The sequence below is a fragment of the Pleurodeles waltl genome, chromosome 7, assembly GCF_031143425.1.
Source record: "Pleurodeles waltl isolate 20211129_DDA chromosome 7, aPleWal1.hap1.20221129, whole genome shotgun sequence".
NCBI lineage: Eukaryota > Metazoa > Chordata > Amphibia > Caudata > Salamandridae > Pleurodeles > Pleurodeles waltl.
The window spans coordinates 418,078,393-418,094,434 of NC_090446.1; the positions used below are offsets into that span (position 1 = coordinate 418,078,393).

General features: G+C 42.7%; 1 protein-coding gene across 3 annotated transcripts in view; it reads left to right on the forward strand.

The window, feature by feature from the left end:
* The window catches only part of GSS (glutathione synthetase), a 1,684,034-nt gene that overhangs the window by 214,721 nt on the left and 1,453,271 nt on the right, over window positions 1–16,042 (forward strand). The window lies entirely within an intron of this gene.

Below are 16,042 nucleotides of genomic sequence, written 5' to 3' on the forward strand. Positions count from 1 at the left end.
AGCTGGTGGTCGTTGAGGTATTCGGTGAGGTGTCTGTTGATGATATTTTTCTAAGACGTTGGCTGGGAAATGTAGCCTAGAGATCAGTCTGTAGTCGGCAAGCATTGAAGGGACCATGAAAGGTTTGTATAGCAATGGGGGACTGTTCTTGTTTCCAGGTATATGGGAAGTTTGCAGAAGAGGTTGAGCACTCAGAATGGGTGTGAACATGGCGCTGATGGGTTGTAGTCCTCTCTAATGGGTCTGGTGGGGGCAGGGATCCGATTGGCCTCTGAGTGGATGGACTTTAGGGTGGCAGTAGTTTCTTCTGTTGTGATGGCAGGACAAATGGTTAGCATTGGTTCGTTGGATAAGATCGGGAGGTGTTTTTCATGGTCTGTCTGGTCTGGTTGCAGGCTAAAGTTGCAGTAAATTGTGGTTATTATGTTGCTTTTGAATTGAGAGAGATTATTGCAGAGGTCATGCAAGGGAGTGATCGAGTTGGAGGCGGCTTCTGATGAGGCGAAATACTTTACAGTCCTGAAGATTTATTTGCTTCTTTTGGTGCTGGCATTAATGCAGAGCGTTTGGTGGTCTGGATCATTTGGTGGTAGTGCCTCAGGATGTTCCCAGTGGTCTGTTGTTGACATTACCATTTAGGATGAAGTTCGCAGTGACATGGAACTCAAACGACAGGTGTTACATACATGTTGGAGCATGATGTGTCGGTGGGGATTGTGCAGATGATGGTGTCTATGTGGAAATGAGGATTCTGCCTCTGGGCTTGTGAAGTCTGTTTCATCTATAGATCTTGAAGCTGTGGGGAGTGGGAGGGCTGCGATTGGGTACTGAATGTGGTTATCTCAGGTCTGGCGCATTATTGTGCAGCTGGTACCAGATCTCAGTGGCTTCTTTAATGAGTGAGTAGGTGTTGAGGAGCATGCATGTGAGTGTGCAGTATTCTGTGGGTGGTTGCGGGACTGTGTGAGTGCCAGAGATTGGGGTGTTTGGGTGCTTCCTTGTGGGTGCGGTGAGTTTTAGGTGTGATTGATGAGTGCATGAAAACTTGTAAGAATCTCAAGATAACGTGCCCTCTGTGTTAGGTGGTGCAGTGAGGCAGCAGCGTGTAGAGCGGCGGCCAGGGTTGAGGGGCACAAAGGGTTGCAGCGGATAGCGTGGTAAACTGGGGAAGACTAGGGCCGGATGCTGATGGACTTGTCTTCGGCGTACTAGCATTGCATCTGCTGCACAAACACACTGTAGTACCCATTAGCTAGATCTTAGGAGACGGGAGGCGTGATGTCGCATTCTGTACAGATGATCGATGGGAAATCTACTGATGTCGCTTTCTGGGCAAATGAATTATGAAACATGCAGTGATGTCACCTCTGTGTAGATGGATGATGGAAATGAATCCTCTTGCTTGGCTTCTTATATTTGGGACAGTTTTGGTGGGAAACCAGTGATGTCGCTTCTGTGCAGATGGATGATGATAAATCCATTCATTTTACTTTCTATGCTGATGGATGTTGGTAAATCCAGTAATGATACATCTGTGTAGACGGACAATAGAAATAAGCCCTCTTGCTTGGCTTCTATTAAAGACAGTTTTGGAGGGAAACCAGTGATGTAACTTCCTGTGCAGGTGAATGATGGAAAATCTGGTGATGTCACTTACCGGTGATGTCCCTTCCTGTTTAGATGGATAATGGAAAATCAGTTGAAGGTAACAAACTTTCTGTTTCTGGAATGCCATAAGTCTGTAATTTCTTCAAGTTTATTAATGCCCCTCCCTTGAAAAGGCTTCAGTCTATAGCACCCTTTGCTTTCCATATTTGAAATTCACAAGTATATAACCTGGGCAGGAAGGTCTGTGTTACAAAACAGAGGAGTCAGTGGAGAGGACAAAGTGGTCAGGCCCGTATGCTTAACCAGGCTGTCTCATACTACTACTGTAATGTGGGTGACCGGTGAAATACATAGTTTCTATGCCTGGTGCGAGTGGGGACCTGCGACACCTCCCTTATTGAGCAGTTTGGTAGGTTATGGTCAAAGAGAAACGATTATTTGTCAGTCTGATTCCAAAGCTATCTGGTAACAAAGCTGCGAGGCCTAGTAATAACGGATTATGTTTGGCACCACTAGATCCCTTTCTTTGAGGTGTTTTGTGCGTTTTTCCAAGCTGAATCAAGGTTTGCACCTTGCCCAAATAAACTAGTTGCACGTAACCTGTAAACACAAGAGTTCGTCCCTCAGGAAAGTCAGGGAGAGAGACCAGAATAGAGAGGGGATTTTTGGCAGTAGCACCATCTTGAGTGACGATATCCTTCTGACTTAGGAGAGTGTAGTAATGCTGTGATGTCAATGTCTCTTTTGCATCCTTAAAGGGATTCTTAAAATTGCTACTTGTGCACAATTGGAGATTTGCTGTAAGTTGAAAGCCCAGACCTTTGATATAGTTGACTTTCTAATTGAGTGGAATAGATATTTGTTGCTAGTAGGCAAGTGATCAAAGTCCACCTCCACCCCAAGATCAAACGGTCTGATTTGGTGAGGTTGATTTAGAGGCAAGCCAGTATTCGCTGTTGCTCCAGTAAAGGGATCTACAATCAGGATTTTTTTAGGTTCATTTAGCAACAGCAAAATATTACCTAGTGGCATGCACTGACCCTTATCTGTGTATGGTCTTATTCTCTGTAGGAAGAGCTTGAGTTTTAGAGAGAATAGTAGGCGGTAATGGGGTTAGCCTTGTCTCATCCCTCAGGAGACTGATTTACTGTGATAATCTGTTGTTTACCAGGATGCTAAGTAAATGGCACCTATCCACTCCGAGAATTAGCTGCGGATCCCGTCAGGCTTTCTTATTCTTCTTGTTAGTTGTGTGATTTAGTCCATTTGATCTACATGGGCTAGGTAAGGCATCATCCTGTCCAGGGGGTTTGCTAGTATCTTGGTAGATCGTTTGATCTTCATATTAGCAGAGGTAAGGTGGTAGAAGGCACAACTAGTGGGATTTTTACCTGACTTTGCTATGAGGGAGGTTGTGGCTTCTGCCATAATCCATGGGATCCTACATGCCTGGCAGAATTAATTGAACAGTTCCATCATTTCCACAAGGAGTTACAGGGTGAATTTCTTAAAACTGAAGTGAACTCCTCTGTGCCCATTGACTTATGTAGTTTCAGGCTTTTAGACTATCCACCGGAGTGATGGCATTGATTCAACGCTCTATCACTAGGTCAGGGATTTTATTGTGGATGCTCGAGTCCAGGTAAACTGCTCACTCCTTTGGGTCTGATATTGCTTAATCATACAATGTGCGATATTAATCATTAAATGCCTGCAGTTTTCTTGCTTCCTCAGTTGGGTTACCCCCTCTTGTTTATTATCTCCTGTATGTATCTACAGGTCTGGTTCATTCTTAGCTTGTTTGTCAGAGGGTTTCCTGCCTTGTTGCCTCCTTTGTGGAATCCGGTCCCCACTCTAGTCAGGACGGCTCACCTTGTTGCTTTCAAGAGTTTTACGTTGGGCTCCTTCCTGATATTAATTTCATCCAAATCTTACATGAAGGGTTGGACTTGTGTCTGCCCAGTAGGTGTTTGAATTCTTCTAGCAATATTTCTACAGCTCTTGTTCCCGAACGTTTGGGGCGTGCCATCTACTGTAGTGCATGTATTCTGATTACTGCCTTGTACTAGTCCTTCATTTGTATCCCATGTATTACTGAATGTTAGTTATTTAGCTGTTTTTTCCCTGATTGCACAACTTCTGGTCGTTCAGGAAGGAATCATTGTGAGGCCATTATTCTTTGGGTTTTGTCTTGTCTCTACCTTGTCAACTAAGGGACAGTTCTATTGGGCCATAGTCTCATAAAATCTGTGGCTCTTGATTGGCTTCATCTGCTAAGTGTTTTGTTAATTTGTTGAGTAATATTTAGATTATATGAGCCTCTCACTCTCCTGTCACCTATCTCTCTGCCTTGCTTGATTTGGGTTTGTGGCCCACAAATTTGTGCAAGCATTTAGTAATATGTCTACTTCCATTGTTTCAGATGTAGACAGAAAGTGTTTTTTTTTTTTTTTTGTAGAAATAGCAATAGCGAAATAAAGTTTGATCTGATTGGATGAGGTGCATCTTATGTAAGAAAGAGATGTGTGTTCCCATGTTCCTCAGTTCTTGCAGAACACTAAACCTCTTAGTTGGTTTATAGCAATGGTGAATCGTTAGCCGTATATTGGTGTGTGTGTGTGAGACAATGCCTCGTGAACCATCACCTTTGAGTGTTCTATCGTTTCCAGCTCAGTGGTGATCTCTTTTACCCCTGGTGCTCTGTTGGGTGGGTCTGTTGCAAAGGGCTGTCTGGCCGGATTTCGGTAGATGCATGGAGATTCAGGGACCTCTGACAGAGCAGCTCTGGAGCTCAGCATTTGTTTTCTATGGCTCATGGCCATACACCTGGCCCACTTTTTTAGGGCATTTCTACTCTCCAGAACCCAGCAACACACAAAAGGGTGGACTAATTTACATCTGTGATTATAGCTGTTACGAGTAGAATGCGACAGTGTTACCCCTAGCCATGCTCCTTTTGATCGTCTCATTAGAGCATCTTGCATACTAGATGTTAGGGTTTGATCTTGAGATAAGCACTTTTCAGACTGACAGTGGTCACAATGACTCAAATCGTCAACACATACATACAGGCAAAAAGCAGAAGCTCTGAAAGCTCTTCCTATTTGGATTGCCTCCAAAGTGGTTTCATATTTGGGTCTCAAAATTGTCCTCTCCATGGTACAAATTATTGCCTTACACTTCTACACTCTATTGAATACCATTCATAGAAGACTACAACAGTGGCATATGAGCTACTTCTTCTGGCTCTGCAGGATTGTGTCTGGCAGGATTACCATTTTCCCCAGGGTATCTGTTTTAGATCATTGCACTTCTATTGCTGCCATCTCTTCTTAAGTGCTTTAAACAAGCTATCAATATCTTTAATTCGGGGTGGGTGAAAAACACATTTTGCCTTTAGATTTCTCTGTCTTCCCGCCTGCCATAGAGGTTTGATTACCCTGTAAGTTGCTGAGTATTTCCAAATGGCTCAGTTGAGCTTCTTGTTTGAATTTTGTAATATAGAGACAAACAATTCATGGTGCTTCATAGAGCACTCTGTTCCAGGACTGTCTGTTGCTTATCCAGTGGTTAGAGAAGGCATAAGAGCTTGCGTGACATCTATCCTTATGGCTGATGACCTGGGTGAACCTTTAACTTTGTAACAAAGTCAAAAGGATGATGTCCTTAACGTCCTTCCCTTTGCTTTTTACCCCTAACTGCGACAATCCAAACGTCATGCCCAGTCTAGACATGGTGATTTTTTTTTAGCTTGGAAAAAAGCCACATGCCTATTAGTGGACTCCCTGTGCAGAGGAGAGAATATTAAAATGTTACAGAAAGCGGAGAAAGAATTTGGCTTTACTGAACTGGAATGCTTCAGTTACTTGAAAGTTAGGCACTTTCTAGTACTCTGTGAATAAGAGATCTCAAAAAAGGAGCTCACGGTGCTTGAGAAATCAATGAAAGTGAGGTGACCACCACAGGCATTTGATATAAATTATCTGTATGATTCTACTTTTGACATTCTAATCAGACAAATCCTCGGGTCATTAGAGATGAGTGAAAACAATGGAAATAGAGGTTACTGATGGGCAAATAACAAAATGTTTAGAACCAGCATTCCCAGGGGCCCTTGTACAGTGCTTTTGGGCTTCCCCCATAAAAGGGCTAATATATAAGTCGGACATGGAAAACATAGCTATTGCACACGTTTCTGCAATTTAATTCCTATTCCTCTTGGAAAAAACAGCACTGTTTGAGATAGGTAGCTCGGTTGTGGGATTTCTTGCCTGTGTTAAAATCTTAACACTTGTACACTTGGTCATGCCCTTTGAATCAGACTGGTCTCCTTATCTAAAGAAGCTGTCATCTAAATTTAGGGCACTGCCATGCCCATGCTTTTTTCAGGTTCTCAAGCTGATCTGGGAAGAGATGCCACAACTATGCCCAGATGGGAAAAGCGAGAACCTATATTCCTTTAGTTTGAAAGCTTAATTGAATATCATATTTGAGCACAATATTTGCTTCAAGAAGGGTTTGGCAAGCAACAGTCTCTAAATCATCTGACGATTAACAGATTTATTACTAATAATAACTATCTTTTTGATGAAAACGTAAACCACAGATCACTACTTTATTGGAGATATAATATACTTTAGTGTACACAAGGGGCAATGGGTGATGTTAGAAAATAGTGAGACAACTATAAATTGCATTGTAATTACCAAAAGTGGAACTATGGTACTTTAGACTGTGATTCTCATCAGTTAGGTGTGTCTACTTGTTCCGAAAATACACAATTTCATAAAGACTTGAAACTTGAATTGCTAAAAAAAAATGTAATAGTAGACATAACATTTTTTTTTTTTATAGCTAATGACAAAAATGTTACATATGCTCTGCCTAGTGTATGGTTAAAACAACAGCTGTACCGCCATATGTAAAAATTAACATCTGCATCATTTTTCCAGTTAGCATTTAACAAAGCAGAAAAGATCAGTTGATCTGTTGCCAAGAGCAAAGGTAACTCAGTCTTCATATAAACTGCCTAAGAATACATTTGTGTTAAAGTGCCTTTCTGACATTAAACAAAACAGTAATTTGATTCCAGAATATCTTGCAAAAATGATATGTTAGGACAGGTAAATGACATATGGTTCAAGTCCCTATTCATGGCATTACATGACCAACAATTAGCATTCATATCTTAACCTATTTTTGTCAGAGGCGGGTAATCTTATTGATTATATCTAGAAATGAATTTCATGTGGTATTTAATGCTCAAGAGGATTTATGCAGTTGTAACCATATCTTATTCCAAAATTCAGTAGGCCAACACATAAGATAATTTTCCTTACTGAGTTCATTTTTAGGTTTCAGCCTTGGAGTGCATGTATCTCACTTGAGAGACCATATTGTTTACAAAAAGGGCTCGAGACTGCCTATTGCTTACCATTTGTTTACTCCAGTGCCACTCTTCTTTGCAGCCTCCATAATTGACCAGTGCTGGTCAAACGTCACTTCATATCCTCTCTGGAGCAAGGACCAAGCTCAGATTGTTTCAAGATAATCAGTGCCTCTCCACTACTCCAAATGTGATTGAAGTACTATTTCTTGCCCCTCCCACTCCCTGACTGCTGCCTCTTCACTAGTGCTTTTTTTCTTGTTTCCGGTAGGTATATTGGTTTTATTGCACCAGACTAATGGAACCTTTTACTTGGTGAGTCTCTCTAGTAACATTTCCATTTAAATTGCTAAAATGACTGAGAACGAAACATTCACGAAACAAATCTAGAGTTTGGAATCAGTTTATATTAGGACAAATTCCAAGTCATTAAATAGCATCCACAGACCATATAGCATGAGCAGTGGCCTCTTCATTGTAGGCACATTAATCAAAAGGATTATTCATGTGTTGCGTACAGATAAATGCAAGTTCTTGCATCAGATACAAAAAAAACAGAATGCCCGATTTTGTAACATTTCGTAGAATTTGAGAGTTTAAAAGTTCAGAAAATGAAGTCAACATGTGTAGTTACTTTCTGTTGGATGAGTAATCGGCCTTTCTTTTTTAAGAAAATAACATTTTGCCATTGTATATCAAGTTCCCCGCGTATCTCAAGCCCATAATGTGATTTCAGTGTGGCACTGTTGCCCTTTTCTGTCAGAAGTGACCACATGCATACACAGCTTGAAGTGATCTATGTGTTCTACCCTGGCTAAGCACTTTAGTTTCTATTCGGTCTTTACAATGAAGATACTTCTTCCTACTCCGTGATCCATTGTTGTCACACTGTTGCACATAGAAATTATTTTGATTAACACTTCCTCTCTCCAGGTTTGAGAACAACCCAAAGGGACAGGGATGCGGCCCTCAAGTCTTCTAGCTCTAATTTTCAGTGGGAGGGGAAAGTAAGAAGGGCTAGAGCAGTTGATGATTGTAGCAAGGTTTATTCTAACAAATACATGCATTTCTGTGCATAGCAGCACCAAAACTTTACATCCACTAGGGACTTGTATTTGTGAGATTACTTTGCCAATCTGATGGCTGGCATTTATTGCTGTGTTTTACTTTCCTGGCAAAAATGTATAATATAGATAATTGCAGAGGGGGAGTCAGAAAGCCTGGATGACTTAGAAAACGAAGGTATAGCTAAAGCCAAGTCACTATTAAATCAACGTAACATCTATGGTAAATTGAATATGTTTTGTACTTTAGAGGTTGTTGTGCACTGTTATTGAGTGCTTAAAGAGCGCTACATCTACTGGTAATTGTCTCTGGGCACTAATGGCCTGAGGTACTAATACTGCTGAAGGGTAGCCATTTGTTTACTTGACGTGAACTTGTACCTTTCTGTTGGTCAAATAGTTACTGACCCAATGTGGTGAATGGACAGCACCCAACCAGGTTCTTTGAAGGGATCACCAGTGCAATGGGTGTATGATATTCATGTTGGGCCAAGTAGTGCATGCTTAGTTCTGCATTATCATGCTAGGGCGGCCTGGCGTAGTTATATGCACCACCTTTCATGCACATATTTATAAAATGACTGTTCCGCTGTATCATCATGGTGCATAAATGCACATTTGCATGTACATTGTTCAATTATTTTTTTTTGCCAATGCTGTTCAGCATTAGCCTTTTCTTTTTTTTCTGAACGGCATAGCAAAGCCAATAGGTCTTCATTTGCAAATCAAAAAGGCGAGACCTATTCACTCAGTGCTTATTTATTTATGGTCTATGTATGTTATTAGAATTAGGAAATGTATGAATCAGTGCAGTTCTTGAATGCAAAGATTGTCAATGAATAAAGCAGATATTTCTTTGACAGTTAGTGTCAACAGTTGGCCATGGCATAACTGATATGTAGAAGCGGGCGAGTGCTCCTCTCCGGCTTCCTTCTAGCATCCTGGTAGCACCACAAGTCTGCCTTGAAAAAGCCCCAGTAAGGTCAAAATGTATGTATTTTTTAAAAGCATTAGTTGGAGTAACAAAGGTAACTGAGCTTCCTCTCCTGCTCACAGATGCATTCACAATTTGTATGGTGATTTCCGCATAATGTACAGGTTTCAATGTTTTTGCCGGTGTAGCAGGCTCCAAACAAAGGTTTTGCCTACGCAGGGGCACAATCTTTGAGGCTGTCGTAAGTAATCATCTTATCCTTATGTTACTATAAAAGACAATGTTGAATTTGGCCAGATCTTGTGTTCGAAGATCTAAATGTTGATTTTAGATCAAGAAACTGTTTCCGTCTGGAGTCACTTGGCTTATATAGCCCAGAAATAAAATGATCTCACTTTTCCTTCTTGAAGATGCTTTTTGACCTAAACTGTGAGCTTTTTGAATGATTCAAATCCTGGAACTCTGCTTGTCAAATACTTTGAGGATGAATGATCTAAAAAATGGAAATTGGATCACTGGCCCCAGTATCCTTTGGAAGACTATGAATTCTAAGGTTGTTCTGTTTTTAAGGTTCTTAGGCGTGTCTTGAAAGCTGTGACTTCATGTTTAGGTTGTCAGTTTTAGAAACCTTGTCTTGTAGATCACTCTTTGTTCCACCTCCATGCGCTGTCCATCCAACACCCTTTTTTATTCAAAACCTTGCAAACTTCTATTTGTTAATTCCATATGTGTTTTCAAGGCTCTAATTTCTTCAAGAAGAACTTCCATGAATGTAGGTGATTGAAGTTTGACTGGAGAAGGTGGGTCCTATTTTGATTGTGTACTGGTAGAGCTAGTTGGAGAGGCAATGTTGGAAAATTTACATTGTATGGGAATTGCTGAAAATGGTGTCTCTCTTTTGGAGAAGAAACATCTTCTCTACTCGGACGTTGAACTGTACATGCACCTGATAATGAAACTGGAGCTGTTAGGAGGCAGCCATATTGCGCAATGTCTAAGCCATGGCCTGTGGTAGGGTACTGTTAGTCTGGAGATGTGGAAAGGCAGGAGCAACACTTGGTAATGTAAGAGGGAGGGGGATTGATGTTCTGTGGATCCCTTTCCTTTGTCCTCACCACCAGTAAGGTTGTAGGTGGTGGTATATGTTCTTCCTCAAACTTCAGTAAAAGCAGTTGTAATGATATTTGTATTTGACCACTGACTCCACTTTACACTTAGTCTAGCTGCACACCGTCACATTGGTGACCATCAGCTCCATTTTGCTTACAGATTCCATTTTGCCCTTAGATTAGCTTTAAACACTATGATGCTATTTTTCCGTGTACACCATGTTATGCACTGTTTTCCGCTCATGCTTTTACTCAATGTGTCTGCGTGGTCCTTCTCATCAAGGACTAGGACATAACATGGGGGAGACGGAGAGATAAGGATGTACTGGGATGATGTTTATGGTATGCAGGAAATGGTTTGGTTTTAGAGAAGCACCTTGGGATCGTGGCCAGTTCCAACGTGTTCCTTTCAAAACTGACCTGAAGTAGCCAGCATTTTTTAACAATAACTTGGGGAGTGGGAGGGATTTTCTAGAATTCTCCTCTCTGGCTTGTTTTAGGTTTGTAAGAGACCAAGACCAAATTGATCGGGAAGTGGATTGAGCTTTGGCAGAACAGGGACGTCTGTGTCCGTCACAAATTCCTGTGAAAGTAGTTTTTCTTTCTCTTTATGGTCGACCGGGTTCAACAGCCTGTTGCTGGCAGAAGAGATGAAGCAAATTCAGCTGTGCCCCCTAGTGATGCATTTTTAATTCTTGTTATTAGCTTTGCCTTGTGCATGAATATATACCAATATATATGTATGTGCTTCAATCTATAAACAGCAGAGTATTCTTTGTACATGTTTTTATTTAATTGCTACATTTTACCTTTTTTTCCGAGCCTCGCGGAGTGGCTTAATAAACGTATTTCCTAGACTGTTGCATACCAGAAATTCCTTTCAGTGTGTGTGTGTTTCATCTCGGTCCATAGTGAAACAAAACAGCAGTGTTTCCTAAAATGTGTTTTACTCACTAGAGAACACTATTATGGAGAACAAATGTTACTGTTATGCCATGGTGTGTGCTTAGCACCAGAAGACCTCATGGTTCTGATTCTTGAACACCTCTGTAGGAAAGATCCCCTTTTGGCATGGTTTATACCCACCCCCCAACCACACCCCTGTTTTTGATGCTAACTTGACTGAGTGTGTTGGGATCCTTCTAACCAGGCCCCAGCACCAGTGTTCTTTTCCTAAACTGTACTGTTGTTTCCACAATTGGCACACCCCTGGCACACAGCTAAGTCCCTTGTAAAAGGTACCAGTGGTACTAAGGCAGGGGAGTGGAAATTATTAAAATATCTACTTGTCCATGGGGCAGGTTTGTTCTCAAATCTACTTGTCCTGTAAAAAAAAATCAACTTGTCTCTTTGGTGCCATGTAGTGCGACAACAAATTATGGCAGCAATCTCATTATGTAAGAGCTCTGATAATAGCCTCTCTAATTATATCGGGGCCACTGCTATAGTAGGGCTTGAATACTTGCAATTTAAATCCCTACTAAAGCAATTTTCTTATTTTGCCACCTTCCCACAGAGCTACATATTGGGGCTGGTGGAAGCAGTAAGCAATAGTTCCAGGGGTGGAATGCCTTTGAGTCTGCAAACCTACTGACTTTGTTTAAGGATTTTTACCAGCTCTTCTAATCTTTTCCCATAACGAGAAAGGTTGGAAATGTACTCCTGACAAGAGCAGAAGTAGACGTTCTTCCCGGTTTGGAGGGGGGCAAACTTTTTTTTGCTATTGTGGCACTTTGCTCCACTACTGTCAAAACTTCTGATGCTAGTGGAGAAAATTGCAAGGAGGCCTATTGAATCCAAACGGTGCGTCCTTTTAACGCCTGTTTTAAGCAGGCGTTAAAAATGACACCAAAAATAGCACAATGAAATGTTGTAGACTTCATTGCAGCATTTTTGCGGGCCTCCTTGTGCCAGAACACCCCTTTGCATACATCATGCATAACGTGGCACAAATGGTCACAAAGTGGCGCAGTGCATGCCTTGTGCCACTTTGTAGATATGGTGCAGCGTTTTTGGCAAACTAATGCACATTTACGTCAGAAAAATGACGCTAATGTGGCGTTAGATGGTGCAAGGCCATCCTTAAATTTGGGCCTTTGTTTTTAATAAACATCTATTGTCTGGCTTTACTGTGAGTGATTGCATTCTGCTGTTCCACAAGGAGCATATTGGCACACAAAGTAGTTTTGTGCAGTGCCAGGAACCACTGGGGTAATCAGTGTCGTAATGAAACTGGAGGGGGCCCCCCGCAAAGAATATGGAGGGCACCTCCCTCCAGGCTAACTCAGGGCAGGTGCTGTGCTGAGGGGGCCCCCTGGAAGGGGGCTGCAGGGCCTTTGTTACGCCACTAGTGGCAATGTGTGCTTTTTGAGACTCAAAAAGGTTTTTTCTTATTGCCAGTGTTTGTTATTATTTTTTGGGACTGGCAGCTCCCCCAACAATAAAGTGTTACAAAAGTCATGTCAAAACAAGACCCGCATTGACAAAACCAAAAGATTCACACGCAAAAAATGTCAGATTGGTTGGCTTTGCCAGTGCTTGTTTACTTTTTATGCTTCTTATAATCTTGTTGAAAATGGTTACAGTGACTTTCCATTAGGAATATTTTTGGGAAATACTAGCATGCATCAACACATTTTACTACATGACGCTTCAAAGAAATAGCATCTTTCATAGAAGCAAAACGTTTTTTTCCTGCTTGCATTTTTTTCAGAACATTGAATTTTGAAAGCAAAAAAATCACTCTTGCTTGCAAGCTGCTGCAAACATTTGCATCTAATCAGAGAGCATTCTGGGAGCACTACACTTAGTCTCATACTATTAAACTTTTCAAACAAGTGTGTACACTTTTTTTTTTCTACTGTAGCCACTGCCAGTAGTGCAGTGTGACCTTAAAACGTTTATTTACAGCGCTCGCCCTAATAGTGAAGGCTTTTAATGAACCATAAATACATGTTTGAACAGCATACATTTTTGGAAACATATTACCGCAACTGCAGACAATTCCCTTCTCTGTAAACTGGCAGCCAAAGGGTTTATGCTGCAGGGGGTTGGGCCTACTAGTCCCAAGGACAAAATAAACATTAACACTTGTTGCCCTTGACCCAAACAATATGTCCCGGGTGTCGGGCTATAGGAATTCCACCTTCCTGTACTAAGGGCTCTGTGGCCAGGGAGGGTCCCAAAGGGCTGCAGCAGCATGTATTGTGCCACCATAATGGACCCCTCACCAAACATATGCCCACTACCATTGCAGATTGTGTGTGATTGTGGTGAGAAAAAGGTAAAGTTGACATGGCATCCCTCCCAGGGTGCCATGCCCACAAACCACTGCCTGTGGCATAGGTAAGTCACCCCTCTAGCTGGCTTTATAACCCTAAGGCAGGGTGCACTATACCACAGGTGAGGGCATAGCTGCATGAGCAATATGCCCCTCCAGTGCCCAAGTCCATTCTTAGACTTTATAAGTGCAGGGTGGCCCTATTAAATATATGGGCTGGGAGTTTGTCACTACGAACTTGCCAGAACCATGAAAGCTTCACTGAAGAATAGGAAGTTTGGTATTGAGTATCTCAGCACAATAAGCCCACGCTGAATCCAGTGTTGGATTTATTGGAAAATGCACAAAGAGGGCATCTTAGAGATGTCCTCTGTAGTTTACTCAGCTCTGTATTGTAGGACTGGCTGGTCAGTGGCAGCCTGCCACTAACAGACAAGTTTCTGACCCCCTGGGGTGAGAGCCTTTGTGCTCTCTGGGTTCAGGAACAAAGCATGCTCTGGATGGAGGTGCGTCACACCTCCCCCTGCAAGAACTGCAACCCTTGGCGGTGAGCCTCAAAGGCTCAGGCCTCCTGTTACAATGCCCCAGTACACTCCAGCTAGTGGAGATGCGCGCCCCCCAGACCAAGCCCCCCTTTTGGCAGCAGGTCTGGCAGGAAAATTAGGTAAAACAAGGAGGAGTAACCACTGCAGCTAGGACAACTCCTAGGGTGCCCAGAGCTGAAGTGACCCCCTCCTTGCAGAATCCTCCATCTTGTTCTGGAGGAGAGGGACCAATAGGGATAAGAATCTGCTCCCCCCCTCAAAGGGAGTGGGCACAGGAAGGATGTAGCCGCCCTCAGGGATACTAGCCATTAGCTACTGCCATCTGACTCCCGTAATGCCCCTACATCTAGTATTTAGGGGCACATCTGAACCTTGCTCTTCAAATACATGGAGACCTCAAGAATGAAGGAGGACTGAAGAGCTGACCCCAGCACTGAAGACTCCAGAAACTCACCCCAGCCCTACTGGACTGTCTGCAGCTTCAAGAATAGTGCAACAAAAAGGCGACACATTCTCCAGGACCAGTGACCTCCACAAACCCCCAGAGGACCAAGAACTTCCGGGGAAAGCGGCCCTGTCCAGAAGAACCCCCCCCCCAAAGGACTGCAGAACCGCCCCGGATCCGCAACCTCTCTTCACTCTGCACCCGAATCCTGTGGCTTGAGTCTAGATCGCCCACCGGTCCAGAGAAGGTCCCTAGGCGATCCTGACCTCCGGTTCATCATAGGCTGAACCCTCCTGGCCAACACAACGCCACCTGCAGACTAAGTCCGGATGACCACTCCCCCTCCCGCACCCGGATATGACGAAGATTCCCGACGCCCAAAGATACCCCTTCACCAGCTGCCCTGTGACCTTGGGGAATCCAACCGAAGATCCAGCAGCGTACAGCAGGCGTGCCTCCTCCTTGTCCAGCCTTTGGTTTTCCGGAACCGACCCCCAGGACCCAGCCTGCAGCATCTTTTGACCCCCCGTGGTCCCCCATTGAAAAGCATTGGGTGCTCGATGTTGTGTTTGCACCCTGCACCACGCACCTGTGCCACTGAGGGTGTTTGTTTAGTGCTGACCCGTGGCCCCTAAACCCCCAGGTCTGGTTCCTTAAACCACGGGTACTTACCTGCATCCTGTTTTCTTCGGATTGCCCTAGTTCTCATAGGATTCCTTTGAAAACCCGACACCAACTTTGACCTCTGCACCCGGCCGGCCCTGAGTTGCTGGTGGTGCACTTTTGGGGTTAACTTGAAGTTTGACCTGTGAACTGGGGGATTGTAAGTCGAATACTTACCTCTTAAATGTGCTTACACTTTTCCTCCCCCAGGACTGCATTGGTTCCTTTAAAAAATGTCACTGTCAACTTTTAAAATTGAAAAGTGTTACTTACTTGTAAACTGTTTTATCTGCAAAGCCTAAACAAAGTACATTTGATACATATGCTTGGTACCTACTTACAACGCAACTTACCTGCATCAAAGACCTTTTGGTTCTAGTAATAAAGTAACAAAATATATTTTTGCTATATAAAAACATTGTCCTGGAGTTAGTCGTTGAGTGTGTGCCTCATTCCTTGACGTGTGTGTACAACAAATACTTTGCACTAGGCTCCGATAAGCCTAACAGCTCAACCACACTACCACAAAAGAGAGCATTAGTATTATCCACTTTAGCCTCTAAGCCTTTGGGGATCCACCTGACTCTGTGTAAGCTATACCTCATTTTGGTACATGATATACAGAGCCAGATTCCTACAACAACCACTAAGAGAAGCCTTACACTGTACTATTAAATGAAAACAGTACAGTTCTTAGTAGTTTCCTAAACAATGAGTGACTGAATTACTCTGAGAATGTGGTAGTTGAATACATTCATTCGGATCAAGCACACAAAAGGATTTTCTGCGTAGTCTAGCTCTTTTAAAATAATGATGGTGAAAAGTATTTTTGTCAGAAGAGGATATCTAAGAGGCATTAGAACATTTTGTAGACTGCAGTACAGTCTGTGCTGCTTAACTTTTAACTTTTAACTTTTTGTGGTCTTTGTATTTGCTCTTTGGATGTACGTAAATATAAAGTATTACTGTAATCTAGCCGCAAGCATATAGTGGCTGCAATCACTGTCC